The sequence below is a fragment of the Lipophrys pholis genome, assembly GCF_963383615.2.
Source record: "Lipophrys pholis genome assembly, chromosome: 21".
NCBI classification, from domain to species: Eukaryota; Metazoa; Chordata; class Actinopteri; order Blenniiformes; family Blenniidae; genus Lipophrys; species Lipophrys pholis.
Window position 1 is genome coordinate 25,088,406 of NC_137649.1, and position 17,718 is coordinate 25,106,123.

The window sequence follows — 17,718 nt, forward strand, 5'->3', positions numbered from 1 at the left end:
AGACAGAAACCACATGAATACCTGATAACGTGACTGGTATTCACTGTGTCACCAGAATCCCTGCAGCTTCACTTGATCACACTACAATGCTTGATCTGATAGTGATATATGGTTTGGAGTGTCTGTCTTCACTGTTGTAGTGGTTTTACAGTTTGCAGATGGTTCCTGACCCCAAGGGTATCTCAATCTGCACCATCAGGCAGAGCCATGTTCTTGAAGAACATGTGTGAGCATTTTGAACCTGTTGTTACTCTAAAATAGTTATCTCTAATAAAAGTTTTATTCACTACCTATTTAATTTTGTTGTTTATGTTCACATTTATTTATGTGGTATAAAAATTGATATTTCAGCGCAAATATTAGGGGGGGTCCATATTCTGCAGTGGAAAATGGACCCTGGGGTCCATATTTTCTGGGGGTCCATTTACAATCTTACACCGGTTCAGTGCCAACTGCCTTTAAACATCTTGGTGCTGATAACTCTTCCACATCTGCACCGTCTGGCACAAAGTCCTTGCACTTATTTCAAAGCATTGACAGACGAGTCACGGAGACCGTCACGATGTTCCAAAACAAGCTGGCATGCGTTCAAGATGGAACTTGTTTCACCCAAAGTTAGCGAAAGATCTACAAATCTTTGAAGGCCCGTGAAGCTCAGCCTTTATGGGCCGGGATGAATCGGTCCGGTTGAAAACTTGACCTTGCCCACAGAATGCCTTCCGCTGCTGAACTTCAGGTTTTGTTCTGCAAGTTTCCCTCACTGGCAGGGCTTCTCCCCCTCATGTACATTAACCTTCCAAAGAATCTGCATAAGTGCTCGTGAAGGTTTTCTTACTATGTCTGAATCTTCAAAGCTGAACACTCAAAAGCCCGAGGTAAAGGGCAGCCATCCATCTGCTGAGATAAGATATAAGATATCCCTTTATTTATCTCGCATGTGGAGAAATGTGCAGTGGTACAGCAGGATAGTACAGAGAAAGAAGTACACGTAGCAGGAACTAAAAAAGCAGATAAAAATACAATATAATAAAAATATGCACACGGTGCCTATAAGTGTGGACATGTACAGAATTTGGGGGTGGATGTATTTTACATAGTAAATACGTTCTTATAGATTATTATAGTTATAGCACTACTTCTTGCCCAGTTGCAGTGGAGTGATATTGTCCGGTGGTGGTGTGCAGTGGTCTCCTGGGAGCAGGCTTGGTTGAAGAGTCTGACTGCAGCAGGGAGGAAGGACCGGCGGAGTCTCTCCTTCAGACACCGCGGGTGGAGAAGCCTGTCACTGACGGAGCTGCCCAGTGATGTGACGGTACCATGTAGGGGGTGGGAGACGGTCTCCATCAGGGATGAAAGCTTCTTCAACATCCTCCTGTCTCCCACCACCTCCACAGGGTCCAGGGGGCAGCCCAGGACAGAGCTGGCCTTCCTCACCAGTTGGTTCAGTTGGTTCCTGTCTGCAGCCGGAGAGCTGCTGCTGCTCCAGCAGACCACTCTATAGAAGATGGCTGATGCCACCACTGAGTCATAAAAGGTCCTCAGGAGCGCCCCCTGCAGTCCAAAGGACCTGAGTCTCTGCAGCAGATGGAGTCTGCTCTAGCCCTTCTTGTAGAGAGCTTGTGTGGTTTATTGTTCAGGTGAACACCCAGGTACTTAGAAGAGTTCACTATCTCAATGTCCTTTCCCTGGATGTTCACCGGTGGGGGGGGGGGGTCTCCGCCTGCGGAAGTCCACCACCAGCTCTTTGGTTTTACCCGCATTGATCAGGAGGTGGTTCCGTTGGCACCAGTCCACAAAGTCCAGGTTGAGTTCTCTGTACTCCGCCTCGTCGTCGTTGGTGATGAGGCCGACGATGGCGGAGTCGTCAGAGAACTTCTGCAGGTGACAGGTGGATGTGTTGTGGGAGGAGTCTGCAGTGTAGAGGGTGAAGAGGAAGGGAGCCAGGACCGTCCCCTGTGGAGCCCCCGTACTGCAGATGACCAGGTCAGACACACAGTCCCGTGTCCTCACAAACTGTGGCCGGTTGGTCAGGTAGTCCAGGAGCCAGGATGTGAGGTGCGGGTCGACTCCAGTGTGCTGCAGCTTGTCCCCCAGAAGCGTGGGCTGGATGGTGTTGAAAGCACTGGAGGAATCCTAGAACATGATCCTCACAGTGCTCCCAGCCCTCTCCAGGTGAGAGAGAGATCTCTCCATGAGGTAGAGGACGGCGTCCTCCACCCCGATGCCTGGCTGGTAGGCCAACTGCAGCTGGTCCATCGATGAGCTCACCAGGGGGTCCAGATGGAGAAGGACCAACCTCTCCATGGTCTTCATCAGGTGTGATGTCAGCGCCACAGGCCTGAAGTGGTTGAAGTCCTTGGGGCGGGAGGTCTTCGGCACCGGTACCACACAGGTCGTCTTCCAGAGCTGTGGTACTCTCCCCAGTTGAAGGCTCAGATTGAACATGTGCCCCATGACCCCACTGAGCTGGTCTGCACAGGTTCTGAGGAGTCTGGAGCTGATGCCATCTGGACCGGTAGCCTTCCTGACCTTTAGCCTCCTCAGCTCTCTGTTCACCTGGGCTGTTGTGAAGGACAGGCTGGAGCAGGGGAGATGATCTTCCAGATGTATCTTCAGTGCGGCACTAATCTCTTATCTTATTTTTTATTTTTTATTTTTTCCTTGACAATTGCTGATACAACGTTAAAGTTTAGTCTTTCTTCTGTAAGTCTGATTGTGTGTGAGTGTTTCCAAAAGATGTATCTGCTGTTTGGATTTTTTGGGGAGGAGTACTGACAATGAAGTGAAGGTTTCACACTTGCTCTTGCTTTCAATCGCTCACTTTTTTTTGTTATTTCTCCAGCCTTTAACAAGCGGATGTACCTGTGATCTCCCAGTGCGCTACTTCTCCACTAACAGGGTGGAATGTGCTTTCTGTTCCGTTTTGATGGGTCTTGTATCCAGAGGTCTTCCTGATGCAGTTGGGTATTGAGAGTATTTCCGCAGAGACAATTCACTAGTAGGAATCAAACCCGTGAAGTTCAGGTTACAAGCTAGCTTCTCTAAAATCTCTGCTAGTCAGATTGCAAGATCATGGCTCAGTGGTCGAGTCGGTCGTCCAATTACTGGAGGGTTGGCAGTTCAAATCCCACTCTATCAAGTCATTGTCGTTGTGTCCTTGGGCAATGCACTTAACCCACATTGCCTCGTATGAATGGTGCATGAATGTTGGTGGTGGTCGGAGGGGCCGTTAACGCAAAATGGCAGCGACGCCTCTGTCATCAGCCCCAGGGCAGCTCTGGCTACAACGTAGCTTAGCATCGCTGGGGGGACTGGTATGAATGAATAATGGTCTCTGTGTGCGCTTTGAGTTAGCTCGAAAAAAAGCGCTATATATGAGCCAAGCCATCATCATCATTCCTTATGTTTGGAAACTACAAATTAAAATCCAGAAAGATCAATGTTGCAGGTTCTACTTTGGAGCTGTAATTTTGTATTTGTTTTGTATTTAGTTTGATGTAGTTTACCATAAAGAGACGCTCTTAAGACTGTCATGTTGGCTACTCCACGTTCCCTATCCTCTGATATGCCACATGATGCAATGACATTATTACCCTGGTTAGCAGTTAGGGGTCAAAGATCAGGGTGAGGCACACAGAAATTGTAAAATGTGTATATATATATATATATATATCAGTGTCAAACAGTGGTAATGTGAATCAATTCAAACAACCATGACAAATAATCAAAGGAGTTGTGTGGTGGATCAAATAACCATAATCAACCAAATAATCCATTGGTTTCCATGGCGACAAATGTGGCGTTGGCGAAGGTATGTGCTCTACCGAGTGCCTAGTTCTAGTTACCTATGGAAATACTGTCATCTAGAACGATGCTAACTCACAAGTAATCACTATTCTTTAATAGCTACGATGTTTATGTATTGAATGTACTGCGCCCAAAAACAAACAAGTTTTTGCTGTTTGGCCGTTCGGGTTTTTTTTTCTTCCAATCTTTTTACTGCGAACATTGATATCTCAATATATTTCCGACATCACCAGCTCTTTTACATGCTGATACAGAGTAAATGACCCAGCTTATTGTCTTGCGTTGAGAAAATATCCCTCAATCAGTGGTGGCTGGTGATAAGTTTCTTAGGTGGGGCTCTTCATTATTACCCCCCCCCCCCCCCCCTTGAAAAATTTAAAACGGCTATTAAACAGAGACACTTATTAAGACCCTTTTAATAACATACGTGTAAAAAAAAATAGATTCAGAAACTTAATTAATCCCTTTTAGAAAATGAATGTTTTGTTGCTGGTTTACAGTTAGTCTGAGTTTAGGGAAAACTAAAGGTATATCAGGTTTATTTTGAAACCACACATTAATTCCTCTCTCTTGAAAAAAACAAAACAAAAAAAGAAAACGATACTGGAGAAAGTTGAACCTGTCCTGCAACTTTTCAGCCAAATTTCTTCTTTCAACCGGTAAATTAGAAGAGAAGTGTCGGAGTTCATAATCAGAGACTCAGCGCTTCTTGTCTTCATCTCAACATCTCATAGAAACACCAGAACAAACCAGAGCAGACTTTAAGCCAATCACTGAGCAGCTCTGGCCAGGGGCCAATGAAGAAAGCCCCAAGGCTCTACATGAAATGAAGCTGATTGGTTTAATTTCCTGTCAGTTGGTCTGGTGTTAATCAGTAACTGGTGAGATCACTACTAAGCCCCGCCTCCACAGGGAGGATGTCCTCATCGGCCCCTGGCTTCTCTCTCTCTCTCTCTCTCTCGCTCTCTCGCTCTCTCGCTCTCTCTCGCTCTCTCTCTCACACTAGTAGAGGGAGAGAAATCAAGGAATCTTCTCTTTTACTGGAGATTATCTGTAGAAAAAGAAGCAAATACAGTTCAGGGCTCATTGTTAGTTTGTTGGTATAAACAAATTTTGATAGTATTGCTGTTCATTCATACATTTTACCATTAAAAAAATAAAAAAATTCTCTCGCTTCCACCGGCGGGGGTGGCGGTGCCCCAGTGCCCTCTATTGACCAGCCGCCACTGCCCACAAAGTGCTGTTTTTTTCCTGGTTGGCTTTAATGGCTGCACGTTGAAACCAACAAAGGCTTTTTTAAGTGGAAGTGCATCTCATGTGCACATCACATGACGACAGTGTGAAGTGTCATGGCGGCTCGCCGTGTGTTCCTGTGTGTTGCAGTCGGAGGCCAGCAGGCTTCTCCCGGCTCCGGGGATGGTGCCATGTGACCGAGCGGCCGTGGAGCCATAACTACCTCCACCTCCAGCAGCAGCACCGCTTCTTCATCCTCGTCCTCCTCCCAGCATCCCCGGCTTCCTCCAGCAGCTTTGTTCCGAGCTCTGGACAAGGCCACCACATGACTCAGCCACTGGAGCCCTAGATCAAGTAAGTCCTTAACCTTCATTGGCTAACGCAGGGGACTTCAACCTGTGGCTCTGGAGCATCGTGTGGCTCTGGAGCCTCCCTGAAGCTGCCAGGGGAATTATTTGTAGATAAACATTTTATTACCCCACCGACGTTCAAAAGTGGTCTATATATATAGATATATCTATATCTATATCTATATCTATATCTATATCTATAGATATAGATATATACGTGTGTGTGTGTGTGTGTGTGTGGGGCCCCAGGTAGCTAGGAAATATGATACTGGTGGACGGGTGTCATAGTACTCTGGGGGGGGCCCGGATTCAACAAGGAATGGCCTCACTATACTTACTTGTTGATCTTACTTCATAAGAATGTAAAGTGACTCCACCTTATATCAACAAAATATTATTTATTACAAATAAGAGCCGATAAACAGAAAAATAAGCTAAACAATAATAAAGATAAATTAGCTTGACTCCAATAACGGTGGAGAATCCTTTCAAATTATAGGCAACAATAAAGAAAACAACATTTGTAAATTTCGAACAAAAATACACTCACAGGCACAAAAGCCTTTTAACCTAGACTTAAACCAGGAATATATACGGCCATGCTTACTCACGCATCCACATTGGGCTTTAAATCAACAAATAAAAGTAAAGAGACCCTTGTTGCGGGTCCAGTTCGTTGCTTGTGAGCGTGGAGACCCGAAACAAAGTAGCCCCTTCACTGGTTCCACAGCCTAAACAAAAGCACGTGCAAAGTGTCGTTTTTTTACTCACGAGTCCAGTGGTGGGGGTTAGATGAAGGTAAATGGGCTGAAAGGGCAAGTTTCAGGTCAATGGCAGGTGCAGTTAGGAGCTTCCACAAGCACAGCTCCTCAATCGACAGCCATAGTCTCTCTCCAGGTGGTCCAGACTCCTTGGTCCTCCTCTCTCTCATGTCCTGAATCATATTAATACTCTGGGTAACCAGATCACAGTCTGTTTCATGAAGAAATAATCACAACCAATCCCCATTAAGGGTGGCAGTGGCTAGTTACAACACACTTAACCAGATGGAGGGGGAACATAGCACAACACAGACACTGGCATTTATCTCTGGTAGATCTCAAGGTTCCCACACCTCATCCAGGACAACTCGTTGTCCACCCGAGGTGAGGAATGATCATACGCAGAGCAGTTCTCCGATCCTGCTCAGATGTCGAGAGAACGGCGTCTGCTGCACGTCTAATTTAGCTTCAGAAGCTACACACTGAGGTGAGCAAAAGCCCCTCCCATCTAGCTGGTGTGATTATTCTGATTGGCTGTGAGCGACAGCCATCCAATAAGCGTAAAGAGAGGTTGGTTGACCTGCACGCTGAAACAAGCTTGACTGCCCGCAACAACTTGCTCTTGTGTGCGTTTTAGCACTATAAACATAGATTGGTAGACAAATAAATATAGAGTTGCAGAACTATAAACATAGAGCTGTAGGGTAACTAAATTAACTGAAAATTGGACTTAAAACATTTTAATGACATTTTTAAAAAAAAGGAACCAATGATGCATCCTTTAGAACCTCCTTTAGCTTAGGAACCACTGATGCTTCATTTAGAACCTCGTTTAGCCTAGGAACCACTGATGCTTCCTTTAGAACCTCCTTTAGCTTAGGAACCACTGATGCTTCATTTAGAACCTCGTTTAGCCTAGGAACCACTGATGCTTCCTTTAGAACCTCCTTTAGCTTAGGAACCACTGATGCTTCCTTTAGAACCTCCTTTAGCCTAGGAACCACTGATGCTTCCTTTAGAACCTCCTTTAGCTTAGGAACCACTGATGCTTCCTTTAGAACCTCCTTTAGCCTAGGAACCACTGATGCTTCCTTTAGAACCTCCTTTAGCTTAGGAACCACTGATGCTTCCTTTAGAACCTCCTTTAGCCTATTAAACACTGATGCTTCCTTTAGAACCTCCTTCAGCCTAGGGAACCACTGATGCTTCCTTTAGAACCTCCTTCAGCCTAGGGAACACTGATGCTTCTTTTAGAACCTCCTTTAGCTTAGGAACCACTGATGCTTCCTTTAGAACCTCCTTTAGCCTAGGAACCACTGAGGCTTCCTTTAGAACCTCCTTCAGCCTAGGGAACACTGATGCTTCTTTTAGAACCTCCTTTAGCTTAGGAACCACTGATGCTTCCTTTAGAACCTCCTTTAGCCTAGGAACCACTGATGCTTCATTTAGAACCTCCTTCAGCCTAGGGAACACTGATGCTTCTTTTAGAACCTCCTCTAGCCTAGGAACCACTGATGCTTCCTTTAGAACCTCCTTCAGCCTAGGAACCGCTGATGCTTCCTTTAGAACCTCCTTTAGCCTAGGAACCACTGATGGTTCCTTTACCAAAGGAGACCAGCTCATGTTCCCCCACAATTCCTTGCGGCGACAACATTTAAAGGAACCCGCTCATCGGAGCGTTCAGGGAAACTCAGGATGACTGAAAAAGGAGCAGATCATGTAAGTTACCAAAGCAATAATCTGCCTAGAACACCTTGAAATCATCTAGAACCCAGAGGAACTTTTTGTAGTCCATTTTCAGAAACTTGTAGTTCTTTCCCCACCATGGCAGACGTCGCTAACTAGAGCCGCTAGAGAGCACATTTTGGCACTCTGGGGGTTCTTTTTTACATCTTCTTTTCATGTTACCCAGTGTGAATGAGCGTGCCAGATGTGGTGAGTTTGGAGCATGTTTAGGGGTTAAATATATTCTCCTTCAGAGGTTGAGGGCCTTTTTTGGGTGAAAATCGTACTTTGAAAGGCAAACAGCAGAACTTGAGTTTTAGTTTGATCTCTGTACGACATTCCTACATACTTTGGTGGCTGTTATGGTCTTTCTAGGTGGCGCGAGAGAGACATTTTAGCACTCTGGGGGTTATTTTTTACTATTCCTAAATTCTATCGTCAGTCTTTATGAGCATGCCAAATTTGGTGAGTTTATATGCAATTTTGCAGCAAAAGAAACCATTACAAAAACAATATTGACCTGGCCTCCAGGCCCAGGCCCAGGCCCAGGCCTTTCTGCTTGGTCCCTAATAAAGGGGAAAAAAGGAGATAGACAAATGCTAGTATAGCTATAACTGCTGTCGCCACGAGGAAACTCACAGCGGCTATAAACAGCTAAAAAGCTAAAGCAGCTTCAATCGCCAAGATACATAAAATAGCTAAAATGGGAAAATGCATGAAAAAGGAAAAATCTCTAAAAATGACTGCAAGAGCTAAAACAATTTTTAATTTATATCTAAATTCTATCTCTGACAAATTTTCCTTCGTGGAAAATTGTGAAAACGTCATAAAAGTTGCTGAGCACTGGACCTGGTCTTTTTCACGCTTTCTTTCGATTATTCAGATCTTAAGATTAACATGCGGGTCCCACAACAAACAGCTATTGATCGAGTCCAGTCCCAGTTGTCATTTGGAACATTGTGGTGTCGTCAGCTCACTGGAGGACGATTTTCCTCCTCAGTTCGAAGTGAAGAGAATAGCAGCAGCTCGTCACTCTCTGCTCCTCGGCTGTTTGTGCATCAGCGTGCTGGAGATCCGCAGGCCTCCGGCCGTCCTAGCGTGTCTCATCAGACCCCCTGCAGAGACGCTACGGTTCAGCCGAGGACACGGCACGCCCACGCTCCAAATTACAGCCAGAGCGCCCATGAATATTCACGAGCAATCATCCGCGTGGCTGCAGAGCGAACGTCATCGTGAAAGGAAGAAATGAAATGAAAGATTCAGTGTCACAAACAGAAAATCGTTCAGCCTCATTTTATTACTGAAATAATTAAAATTCATCTTCTTACTTTACTCTGTAGGTGAAAACAGTCACCAAGTCATAGAGTTGGTTTCTCTCATCTAGCTTTAGGCTAACCCATAGCTCACAGTTTCTGATTTACGTAGTCGTCTGTACTAGTTACTGAACTGCTTTAGCATTATTCAGAGCTAACAGTAGCTCAGAGACCTCCTGTTTCTCTGTCATGCCAAATGAGCGACGAAGCTTTAGCATTGTGTGGCGGCACACCGCCAGTTCCGTCCTTCAGTCTACCAACTACAGTAGCATAGCGCTGTACGTAGATAGACGCTATGCTACTGTAGACTGTGAGGCCGGTGGAGGAGTGTTTAGCGTGGATACGTAGACTGGTGGAGGAGCGTTTAGCGTGGATACGAAGGCTGGTGGAGGAGCGTTTAGCGTGGATACGAAGGCTGGTGGAGGAGCGTTTAGCGTGGATACGGAGGCTGGTGGAGGAGCGTTTAGCGTGGATACGAAGGCTGGTGGAGGAGCGTTTAGCGTGGATACGTAGACTGGTGGAGGAGCGTTTAGCGTGGATACGAAGGCTGGTGGAGGAGCGTTTAGCGTGGATACGGAGGCTGGTGGAGGAGTGTTTAGCGTGGATACAGAGGTGTTTAGCGTGGATACGGAGGCTGGTGGAGGAGCGTTTAGCGTGGATACAGAGGTGTTTAGCGTGGATACGGAGGCTGGTGGAGGAGCGTTTAGCGTGGATACAGAGGCTGGTGGAGGAGCGTTTAGCGTGGATACAGAGGCTGGTGGAGGAGCGTTTAGCGTGGATACGGAGGCTGGTGGAGGAGCGTTTAGCGTGGATACAGAGGTGTTTAGCGTGGATACGGAGGCTGGTGGAGGAGCGTTTAGCGTGGATACAGAGGTGTTTAGCGTGGATACGGAGGCTGGTGGAGGAGCGTTTAGCGTGGATACAGAGGTGTTTAGCGTGGATACAGAGGTTGGTGGAGGAGCGTTTAGCGTGGATACAGAGGTGTTTAGCGTGGGTACGGAGGCTGGTGGAGGAGCGTTTAGCGTGGATACAGAGGTGTTTAGCGTGGATACGTAGACTGGTGGAGGAGCGTTTAGCGTGGATACGAAGGCTGGTGGAGGAGCGTTTAGCGTGGGTACGGAGGCTGGTGGAGGAGCGTTTAGCGTGGATACGGAGGCTGGTGGAGGAGCGTTTAGCGTGGATACGGAGGCTGGTGGAGGAGCGTTTAGCGTGGATACGGAGGCTGGTGGAGGAGCGTTTAGCGTGGATACAGAGGTGTTTAGCGTGGATACGGAGGCTGGTGGAGGAGCGTTTAGCGTGGATACAGAGGTGTTTAGCGTGGATACGGAGGCTGGTGGAGGAGCGTTTAGCGTGGATACAGAGGTGTTTAGCGTGGATACGGAGGCTGGTGGAGGAGCGTTTAGCGTGGATACAGAGGTGTTTAGCGTGGATACGGAGGCTGGTGGAGGAGCGTTTAGCGTGGATACAGAGGTGTTTAGCGTGGATACGGAGGCTGGTGGAGGAGCGTTTAGCGTGGATACAGAGGTGTTTAGCGTGGATACGGAGGCTGGTGGAGGAGCGTTTAGCGTGGATACAGAGGTGTTTAGCGTGGATACGGAGGCTGGTGGAGGAGCGTTTAGCGTGGATACGAAGGCTGGTGGAGGAGCGTTTAGCGTGGGTACGGAGGCTGGTGGAGGAGCGTTTAGCGTGGATACGGAGGCTGGTGGAGGAGCGTTTAGCGTGGATACAGAGGTGTTTAGCGTGGATACGGAGGTGTTTAGCGTGGATACGTAGACTGGTGGAGGAGCGTTTAGCGTGGATACAGAGGTGTTTAGCGTGGATACGGAGGCTGGTGGAGGAGCGTTTAGCGTGGATACAGAGGTGTTTAGCGTGGATACGGAGGCTGGTGGAGGAGCGTTTAGCGTGGATACAGAGGTGTTTAGCGTGGATACGGAGGCTGGTGGAGGAGCGTTTAGCGTGGATACAGAGGTGTTTAGCGTGGATACGTAGACTGGTGGAGGAGCGTTTAGCGTGGATACGAAGGCTGGTGGAGGAGCGTTTAGCGTGGGTACGGAGGCTGGTGGAGGAGCGTTTAGCGTGGATACGGAGGCTGGTGGAGGAGCGTTTAGCGTGGATACAGAGGTGTTTAGCGTGGATACGGAGGTGTTTAGCGTGGATACGTAGACTGGTGGAGGAGCGTTTAGCGTGGATACAGAGGTGTTTAGCGTGGATACGGAGGCTGGTGGAGGAGCGTTTAGCGTGGATACAGAGGTGTTTAGCGTGGATACGGAGGCTGGTGGAGGAGCGTTTAGCGTGGATACAGAGGTGTTTAGCGTGGATACGGAGGCTGGTGGAGGAGCGTTTAGCGTGGATACAGAGGTGTTTAGCGTGGATACGGAGGCTGGTGGAGGAGTTTGCCGCTGAAACCCAAATTGTGACTAACAATGTACTATGATTGGATTCTGCACTTCCTGGAGCCATTCGGTGTGTTTGAGATAAAGAAATTACTGTATGTTTCCACTTAAATGCCCGACTCCCATGATAGAATCTCACTGTAGCATGACATTTTTACCATAAAGTTCCCCTGAAATCCAAAAATCTCCTAAATCTCTGTGAGCAGCATATGTCTTCTTCACCGCTCCGACTCTAAGCTTTCTCGTCCCCTGAAGTGGAAATGAAGGCTAATTGGTGTCATGATGTGCAGCAGCATGACGGCTGGAACGAGGAGGAGGGGGCCGAGCTGAGGTGAAATGTAAACAGGCCCGGTCAGGGTGGATTAGCGTCCTGCGAGCAGCGCAGCGCCCTGCATTGGTGACAATGGCAACTTGCTCATCTGTTGTTGTGCATTGCGCCTCCAGGTGGCAGGAAGTTTTCAGTTCTCGCATGAATTAATGATTCAACATCCAGGGACTCTGATCCAGAGCAGCTTTCCTCACCACTGTTTGAACTCAGAAGACAAACAGAAATGTAAGAACGGAAGTGATTTGAGGGCCGCACGGTGGCACAGTGGTTAGCCCTCTCTACTCAAAACAAGAAGCTTGCCTGTTCAAATACTTTACATATTATCCCTGTGTGTGCGTGGGTTTCCTCCAGGTAGTCCGGTTTCCTCCCACAGTCCAAAAACATGCATGTGAGGTTAAATGGTGACTCTAAACTCCTAAACATTAACAGAAGAACACAGACATTCTAGTGGACAGACCACCAAGTTGGATTGTTATTACGATGACTGTCAAAATAAAACCACCAAAAGTACCGAGTGCAGGAGACTATGGACTGGGAGTCATGACGCCACAGAGGAAACTTTGTTCCGTTTGGCTCTACTGAGCATGTGCAGAGCTAGTAGTTACTAGTAGTAACCAGTTGTTGGGCGGCATGGCTCAGTTCGTCGATTGGTCATCTCCCAATTGGAAGTTTGCAGGTTTGATTCCCATCTCTACCTGTCTCCATGCCAAAGTGTCCTTGAACCCCAAACTGCCTGCGCAAATGCAGTTAGAGAGTGAGTGGTTGGTGGTGGTCAGTCTGCACCAGAGCAGCTGTGGCCACATACGTAGTTTACCACCATCCAGTATGGAGGGAATGAATAATGCAATGTAAAAGCACTATATAAAAGCCATGCATTATCATTATTACTACCAACGTGCTGCGCATGCACAGTAACAGAGTTTCAGAAAAGTTTTTTTTCCCACGGAGATGAAGGCGGAGTGTTTTTATGAAGTGGCATTTTTCCCTATTTCAATGGAAACAAATTCCACCGTGGGAGTCGTTTTCAAAAAGTAGGTTTGGGGATTCAGTGACTGAGCATCGTTGTGTACACATATGCTCAAAATGGCAGCAAAAGTTTTGTGTTTTCACTTGAAAATATCTTTGCGTTAACAGGGCTTTATAAATTCAGTCTTCACAGCAGCTGCATTTTGCACAAAGACTTCCCAGAAATTGACATTAAACACTGGAATTAGAATTTATAATAAAAATACACACATTTGGATTTGCAACATAAATTGTAGGCTCTGTAGAATATTCTACATATTCCAGTGACAGGCCGTCATGGCCTGAAAGGCCTTCTCTGAAGGCCTAAGAAAAAAAATCGGAATCACAGACTGATGTTGATTATATTTTGTCCATGAATACTTATAAAATAATTCCAAATGACTCCCCCTTGAACTGCTACCTTATCGTGGTGGGGGAGTTTGAGTACACAAATGATCCTAGGAGCTATGTTGTCGGGGGGCTTGCCCCCCAGTAGGGTCTCCCAAGGCAAACTGGTCCGAGGTGACGAGTCAGACCAAAAGCAGTTCAACAAGCCCCCTATGACAAATCAACAAAGAGGAAAGCGACGTCGCCCGGTGAGGCGCAGCTGGGGCCTCACCCTTGAGCCAGGCCTGGGGTTGGGGCCCGCATGCGGGCGCCTGGTGGCCGGGCCTTTTCCCGCGGGGCCCGGCCGGGCCCAGCCCGAAAGGATGACACGAGTCCCTCCTCTTCCTCCTGTGAGCCCACCACCCACAGAGGCAACCGTAGGGGTTGGGTGCAATGTGGATTGGGTGGCAGTCGACGGTAGGGCCTCAACGACCTCATCCCCGGACACAGAACCTGGCTTTTGGGACTTGGAATGTGACCTCGCTGTGGGGGAAGGAGCCTGAGCTTGTGCGGGAGGTAGAGAGATACCATCTAGACATAGTCGGGCTCACCTCCACCCACAGCTTGGACTCTGGAACCCAGCTCCTTGACAGGGGCTTGACAGGACACTCCACTTCTCTGGAGTTGCCCACGGTGAGAGGCGGCGGGCTGGCGTGGGCTTGCTTATTGCCCCACAGCTCAGCCGCCATGTGTTGGAGTTTACTAGGTGAACGAGAGGGTCGCGTCCCTACGCCTTCGGGTAGGGGACAGGTCTCTGACTGTTGTCTCGGCCTACGGACCGAACAGCAGTACAGACGACCCGACCTTCTTGGAGTCCTTGGGAGGGGTGCTGGATAGTGCTCCAACTGGGGACTCCATCGTTCTACTGGGGGACTTCAACGCCCACGTGGGCAATGACAGTGAGACTTGGACGGGGGTGACTGGGAGGAACGGCCTCCCTGATCTGAACCTGAGCGGTGTTCTGTTATTGGATTCATGTGCTCTTCACAGTTTGGCCATAACGAACACCATGTTCGAGCACAGGGGTGTCCATAAGTGCACTTGGCACCAGGACACCCTAGGCTGGAGGTCGATGATAGACTTTGTGGTCATGTCATCTGATCTCCGGCCACGTGTCTTGGACACTCGGGTGAAGAGAGGGGCAGAGCTGTCAACTGATCACCACCTGGTGGTGAGTTGGATGCGCTGGACGGGGAGGAAGCCGGACAGACTCGGCAGGCCCAAACGTGTCATGAGGGTCTGTTGGGAACGCCTGGCTGAGCCCTCTGTCCGCGCAGTCTTCAACTCCCGCCTCCGGGAGAGCTTCTCACGGATTCCGGGGGAGGTTGGAGACATTGAGTCCGAGTGGACTATGTTCTCCACCTCCATTGTTGAAGCTGCTACTCGGAGCTGTGGTCGCAGGGTCTCTGGTGCCTGTCGTGGCGGCAACCCCCGAACCCGGTGGTGGACACCGGAAGTAAGGGATGTCGTCAAGCTGAAGAAGGAGTCCTATCGGGCGCTGTTAGCTCATAGGACTCCCGAGACAGCTGACAGGTACCGGCAGGCCAGGCGGGCCACAGCCCGGGCTGTGGTGGAGGCAAAAACTTGGGTCTGGGAGGAGTTCGGGGAGGCCATGGAGGAGGACTATCGGTTGGCCCTGAGGAAATTCTGGCAAACCGTCCGGCGCCTCAGGAGGGGGAAGCAGTTTTTCACCAACACCGTTTACGGGGGGGGGCTGCTGACCTCAACTGGAGATGTCGTCGGGCGGTGGAAGGAATACTTCGAGGACCTCCTCAATCCCACCATCACGTCTTCCGCTGAGGAAGCAGAGGCTGGGTTCTCAGAGGTAGACTCGTCCATTACCCAGGCTGAAGTCACCGAGGTAGTTGCTAAGCTCCTCGGTGGCAAGGCACCGGGAGTAGATGAGATTCGCCCTGAGTTCCTTAAGTCTCTGGATGTGCAGGGACTGTCGTGGCTGACACGTCTCTGCTCCATGGCGTGCCGGTCGGGGACAGTGCCTCTGGAGTGGCAGACCGGGGTGGTGGTCCCTCTTTTTAAGAAGGGGGATCGGAGGGTGTGTTCCAACTACAGGGTGATCACACTCCTCAGCCTCCCTGGGAAAGTCTATTCCAGGGTACTGGAGAGGAGGATCCGGCCGTTAGTTGAACCTTGGATCCAAGAGGAACAATGCGGTTTTCGTCCAGGTCGCGGAACACTTGACCAGCTCTATACTTTCCACCGGGTGCTCGAGGGCTCATGGAAGTTCGCCCAATCAGTCCACATGTGTTTTGTGGACCTGGAGAAGGCGTTCGACCGTGTCCCTCGGGACGTCCTGTGGGTGGTGCTCCGGGAGTATGGAGTCCAGGACCCTTTGCTAAGGGCTGTCTGGTCCCTGTACGCCCGGAGCAGGAGTTTGGTTCGCATTGCCGGCAGTAAGTCGGACCTGTTCCCAGTGCACGTTGGCCTCCGGCAGGGCTGTCCTTTGTCACCAGTTCCGTTCATAACTTTTATGGACAGAATTTCTCGGCACAGCCAGGGACCGGAGGGGGTCCGGTTTGGGGACCACAGGATCTCGTCTCTGCTTTTTGCAGATGATGTAGTCCTGTTGGCTTCATCAAACCTGGACCTTCAGCGTGCACTGGTGCGGTTCGCAGCCGAGTGTAAAGCAACTGGGATGAGGATCAGCACCTCTAAATCCGAGGCCATGGTTCTCGAACCGGAAAAAGGTGGCTTGCCCCCTTCAGGTGGGTGGAGAGCCCTTGTCCCAAGTGGAGGAGTTCAGGTATCTCGGGGTCTTGTTCAGGAGTGGGGGGAGATGGAGCCTGAGATCGACAGGCGGATCGGTGCAGCGTCTGCAGTTATGCGGTCGCTGTATCGGTCCGTCGTGGTGAAGAAGGAGCGAAGCCAAAAGACGAGGCTCTGGATTTACCGCTCCATCTTCCTTCCTCCCCTCACCTATGGTCATGAGCTTTGGGTCATGACCGAAAGAAGGAGATCCCGGATACAAGCGGCTGAAATGAGTTTCCTCCGTAGAGTGGCTGGGCGCACCCTTGGAGATAGGGTGAGGAGCTCAGTCACCAGGGAGGAGCTCGGAGTAGAGCCGCTGCTCCTCCACATCCAGAGCAGCCAGCTGAGGCTCGGGCATCTGTTTGGGATGTCCCCCGGACATCTCCCTCGGGAGGTGTTCCGGGCATGTCCCTCTGGTAGGAGGCCTCGGGGCAGACCTAGGACACGCTGGAGAGACTATGTCTTTCGGCTGGCCTGGGAACGTCTTGGGGTCCCACCGGAGGAGCTGGAGGACGTGTCTGGGGCGAGGGAAGTCTGGGCTTCCTTGCTTAGACTGCTGCCCCCGCGACAGTCCGCGACAAGCGGATGAAAATGGATGGATGGATAATTCCAAATGGTCTCTTTCGCTTCCTCTCATAGCTTCTGCCCCGGCCGGCTGCACTGCTTCCAGACTGAACTTCCATATTAAATCTTTTAACCAATCACATTTCAGCCATCACCTGTTGCCAGGTAAAGAAATCTGCCTGAGGCCTTCAGGTTAAATTCTGCAGGCATCTGCACCATAAAACCAGAGTCAGTCGCTGCTGCTTCAACCAATCAGATTTTGATATTGACGACTCAGGACCTTCTTGAAGGCCTAGGGTGACGTCAGTGTATTCAAGCCCTCTGATTGGATGGTCAGAGAGTTCACTCTCCAGCTAGCTGACTGCATCTATAGCAGCTGCATGAACAAAATATAGTTGTGTTGATTTAATAGAGGTTTTATCAACCTACAATGACTCAAGGAGAAGATAAAGACATTTGGTTGCAGATTTATTGTCAAAACAATTTTCAAGATGGACTTTTCTAAGAGGTCATTGAACGCACCGCAGCACTCGAGCGCAGAGGTCCGGTGCAATTTATATCTGCTCTCACTACAAACTCAATGGCAGGATTCAGGATTATATTATTTGCCATTATATTATTTTCAAGACCACAAAAAGCTGACGTTTGTCACCCTCCTCGACCCCTGGTGTAAAGTGAAACTTGAGCTTAAGAGGAGTCACAGAGGAGCACCGCCTGCGGGGAGGCTGTCTGCTCATTAATCTGTTCACAGTTAAAACCTCTCCATGCTTGACGATGTGTCCGCTGTCACAGGTCCGCTCGTCCGAGGTTCGACTGTACACATATTTTAGACTAGCTTTGGGCAAACCGTCCACTTTTTTTCGTTCATCTTTTTTCAAAAATGAACTGTCCATATTATGTCTGGACGGCTCGCTGCCTAAAACACTTAAACAAACTACAGGCAGACATTGTCTTATTACACACATCTACCACAGGACATCACACATTGCTTTCACCACAATTCCCTCGCACGTACTCAGCTTGTTAGAACTCCAAGCAGAGAGGCGGAGCTATATAATAAAATACACTTCTCTTGTAAAGACACAA

At 49.0% G+C, this 17,718-nt stretch overlaps 1 protein-coding gene across 1 annotated transcript in view; it reads left to right on the forward strand.

Moving 5' to 3' along the window:
- The window catches only part of ncoa1 (nuclear receptor coactivator 1), a 73,697-nt gene that overhangs the window by 11,568 nt on the left and 44,411 nt on the right, over positions 1-17,718 (forward strand). The window contains exon 2 of the mRNA XM_080490182.1: positions 5,191-5,394. The gene's annotated coding sequence lies outside the window, so the exon portion shown is untranslated. The remainder of the gene's footprint in view (positions 1-5,190; positions 5,395-17,718) is intronic.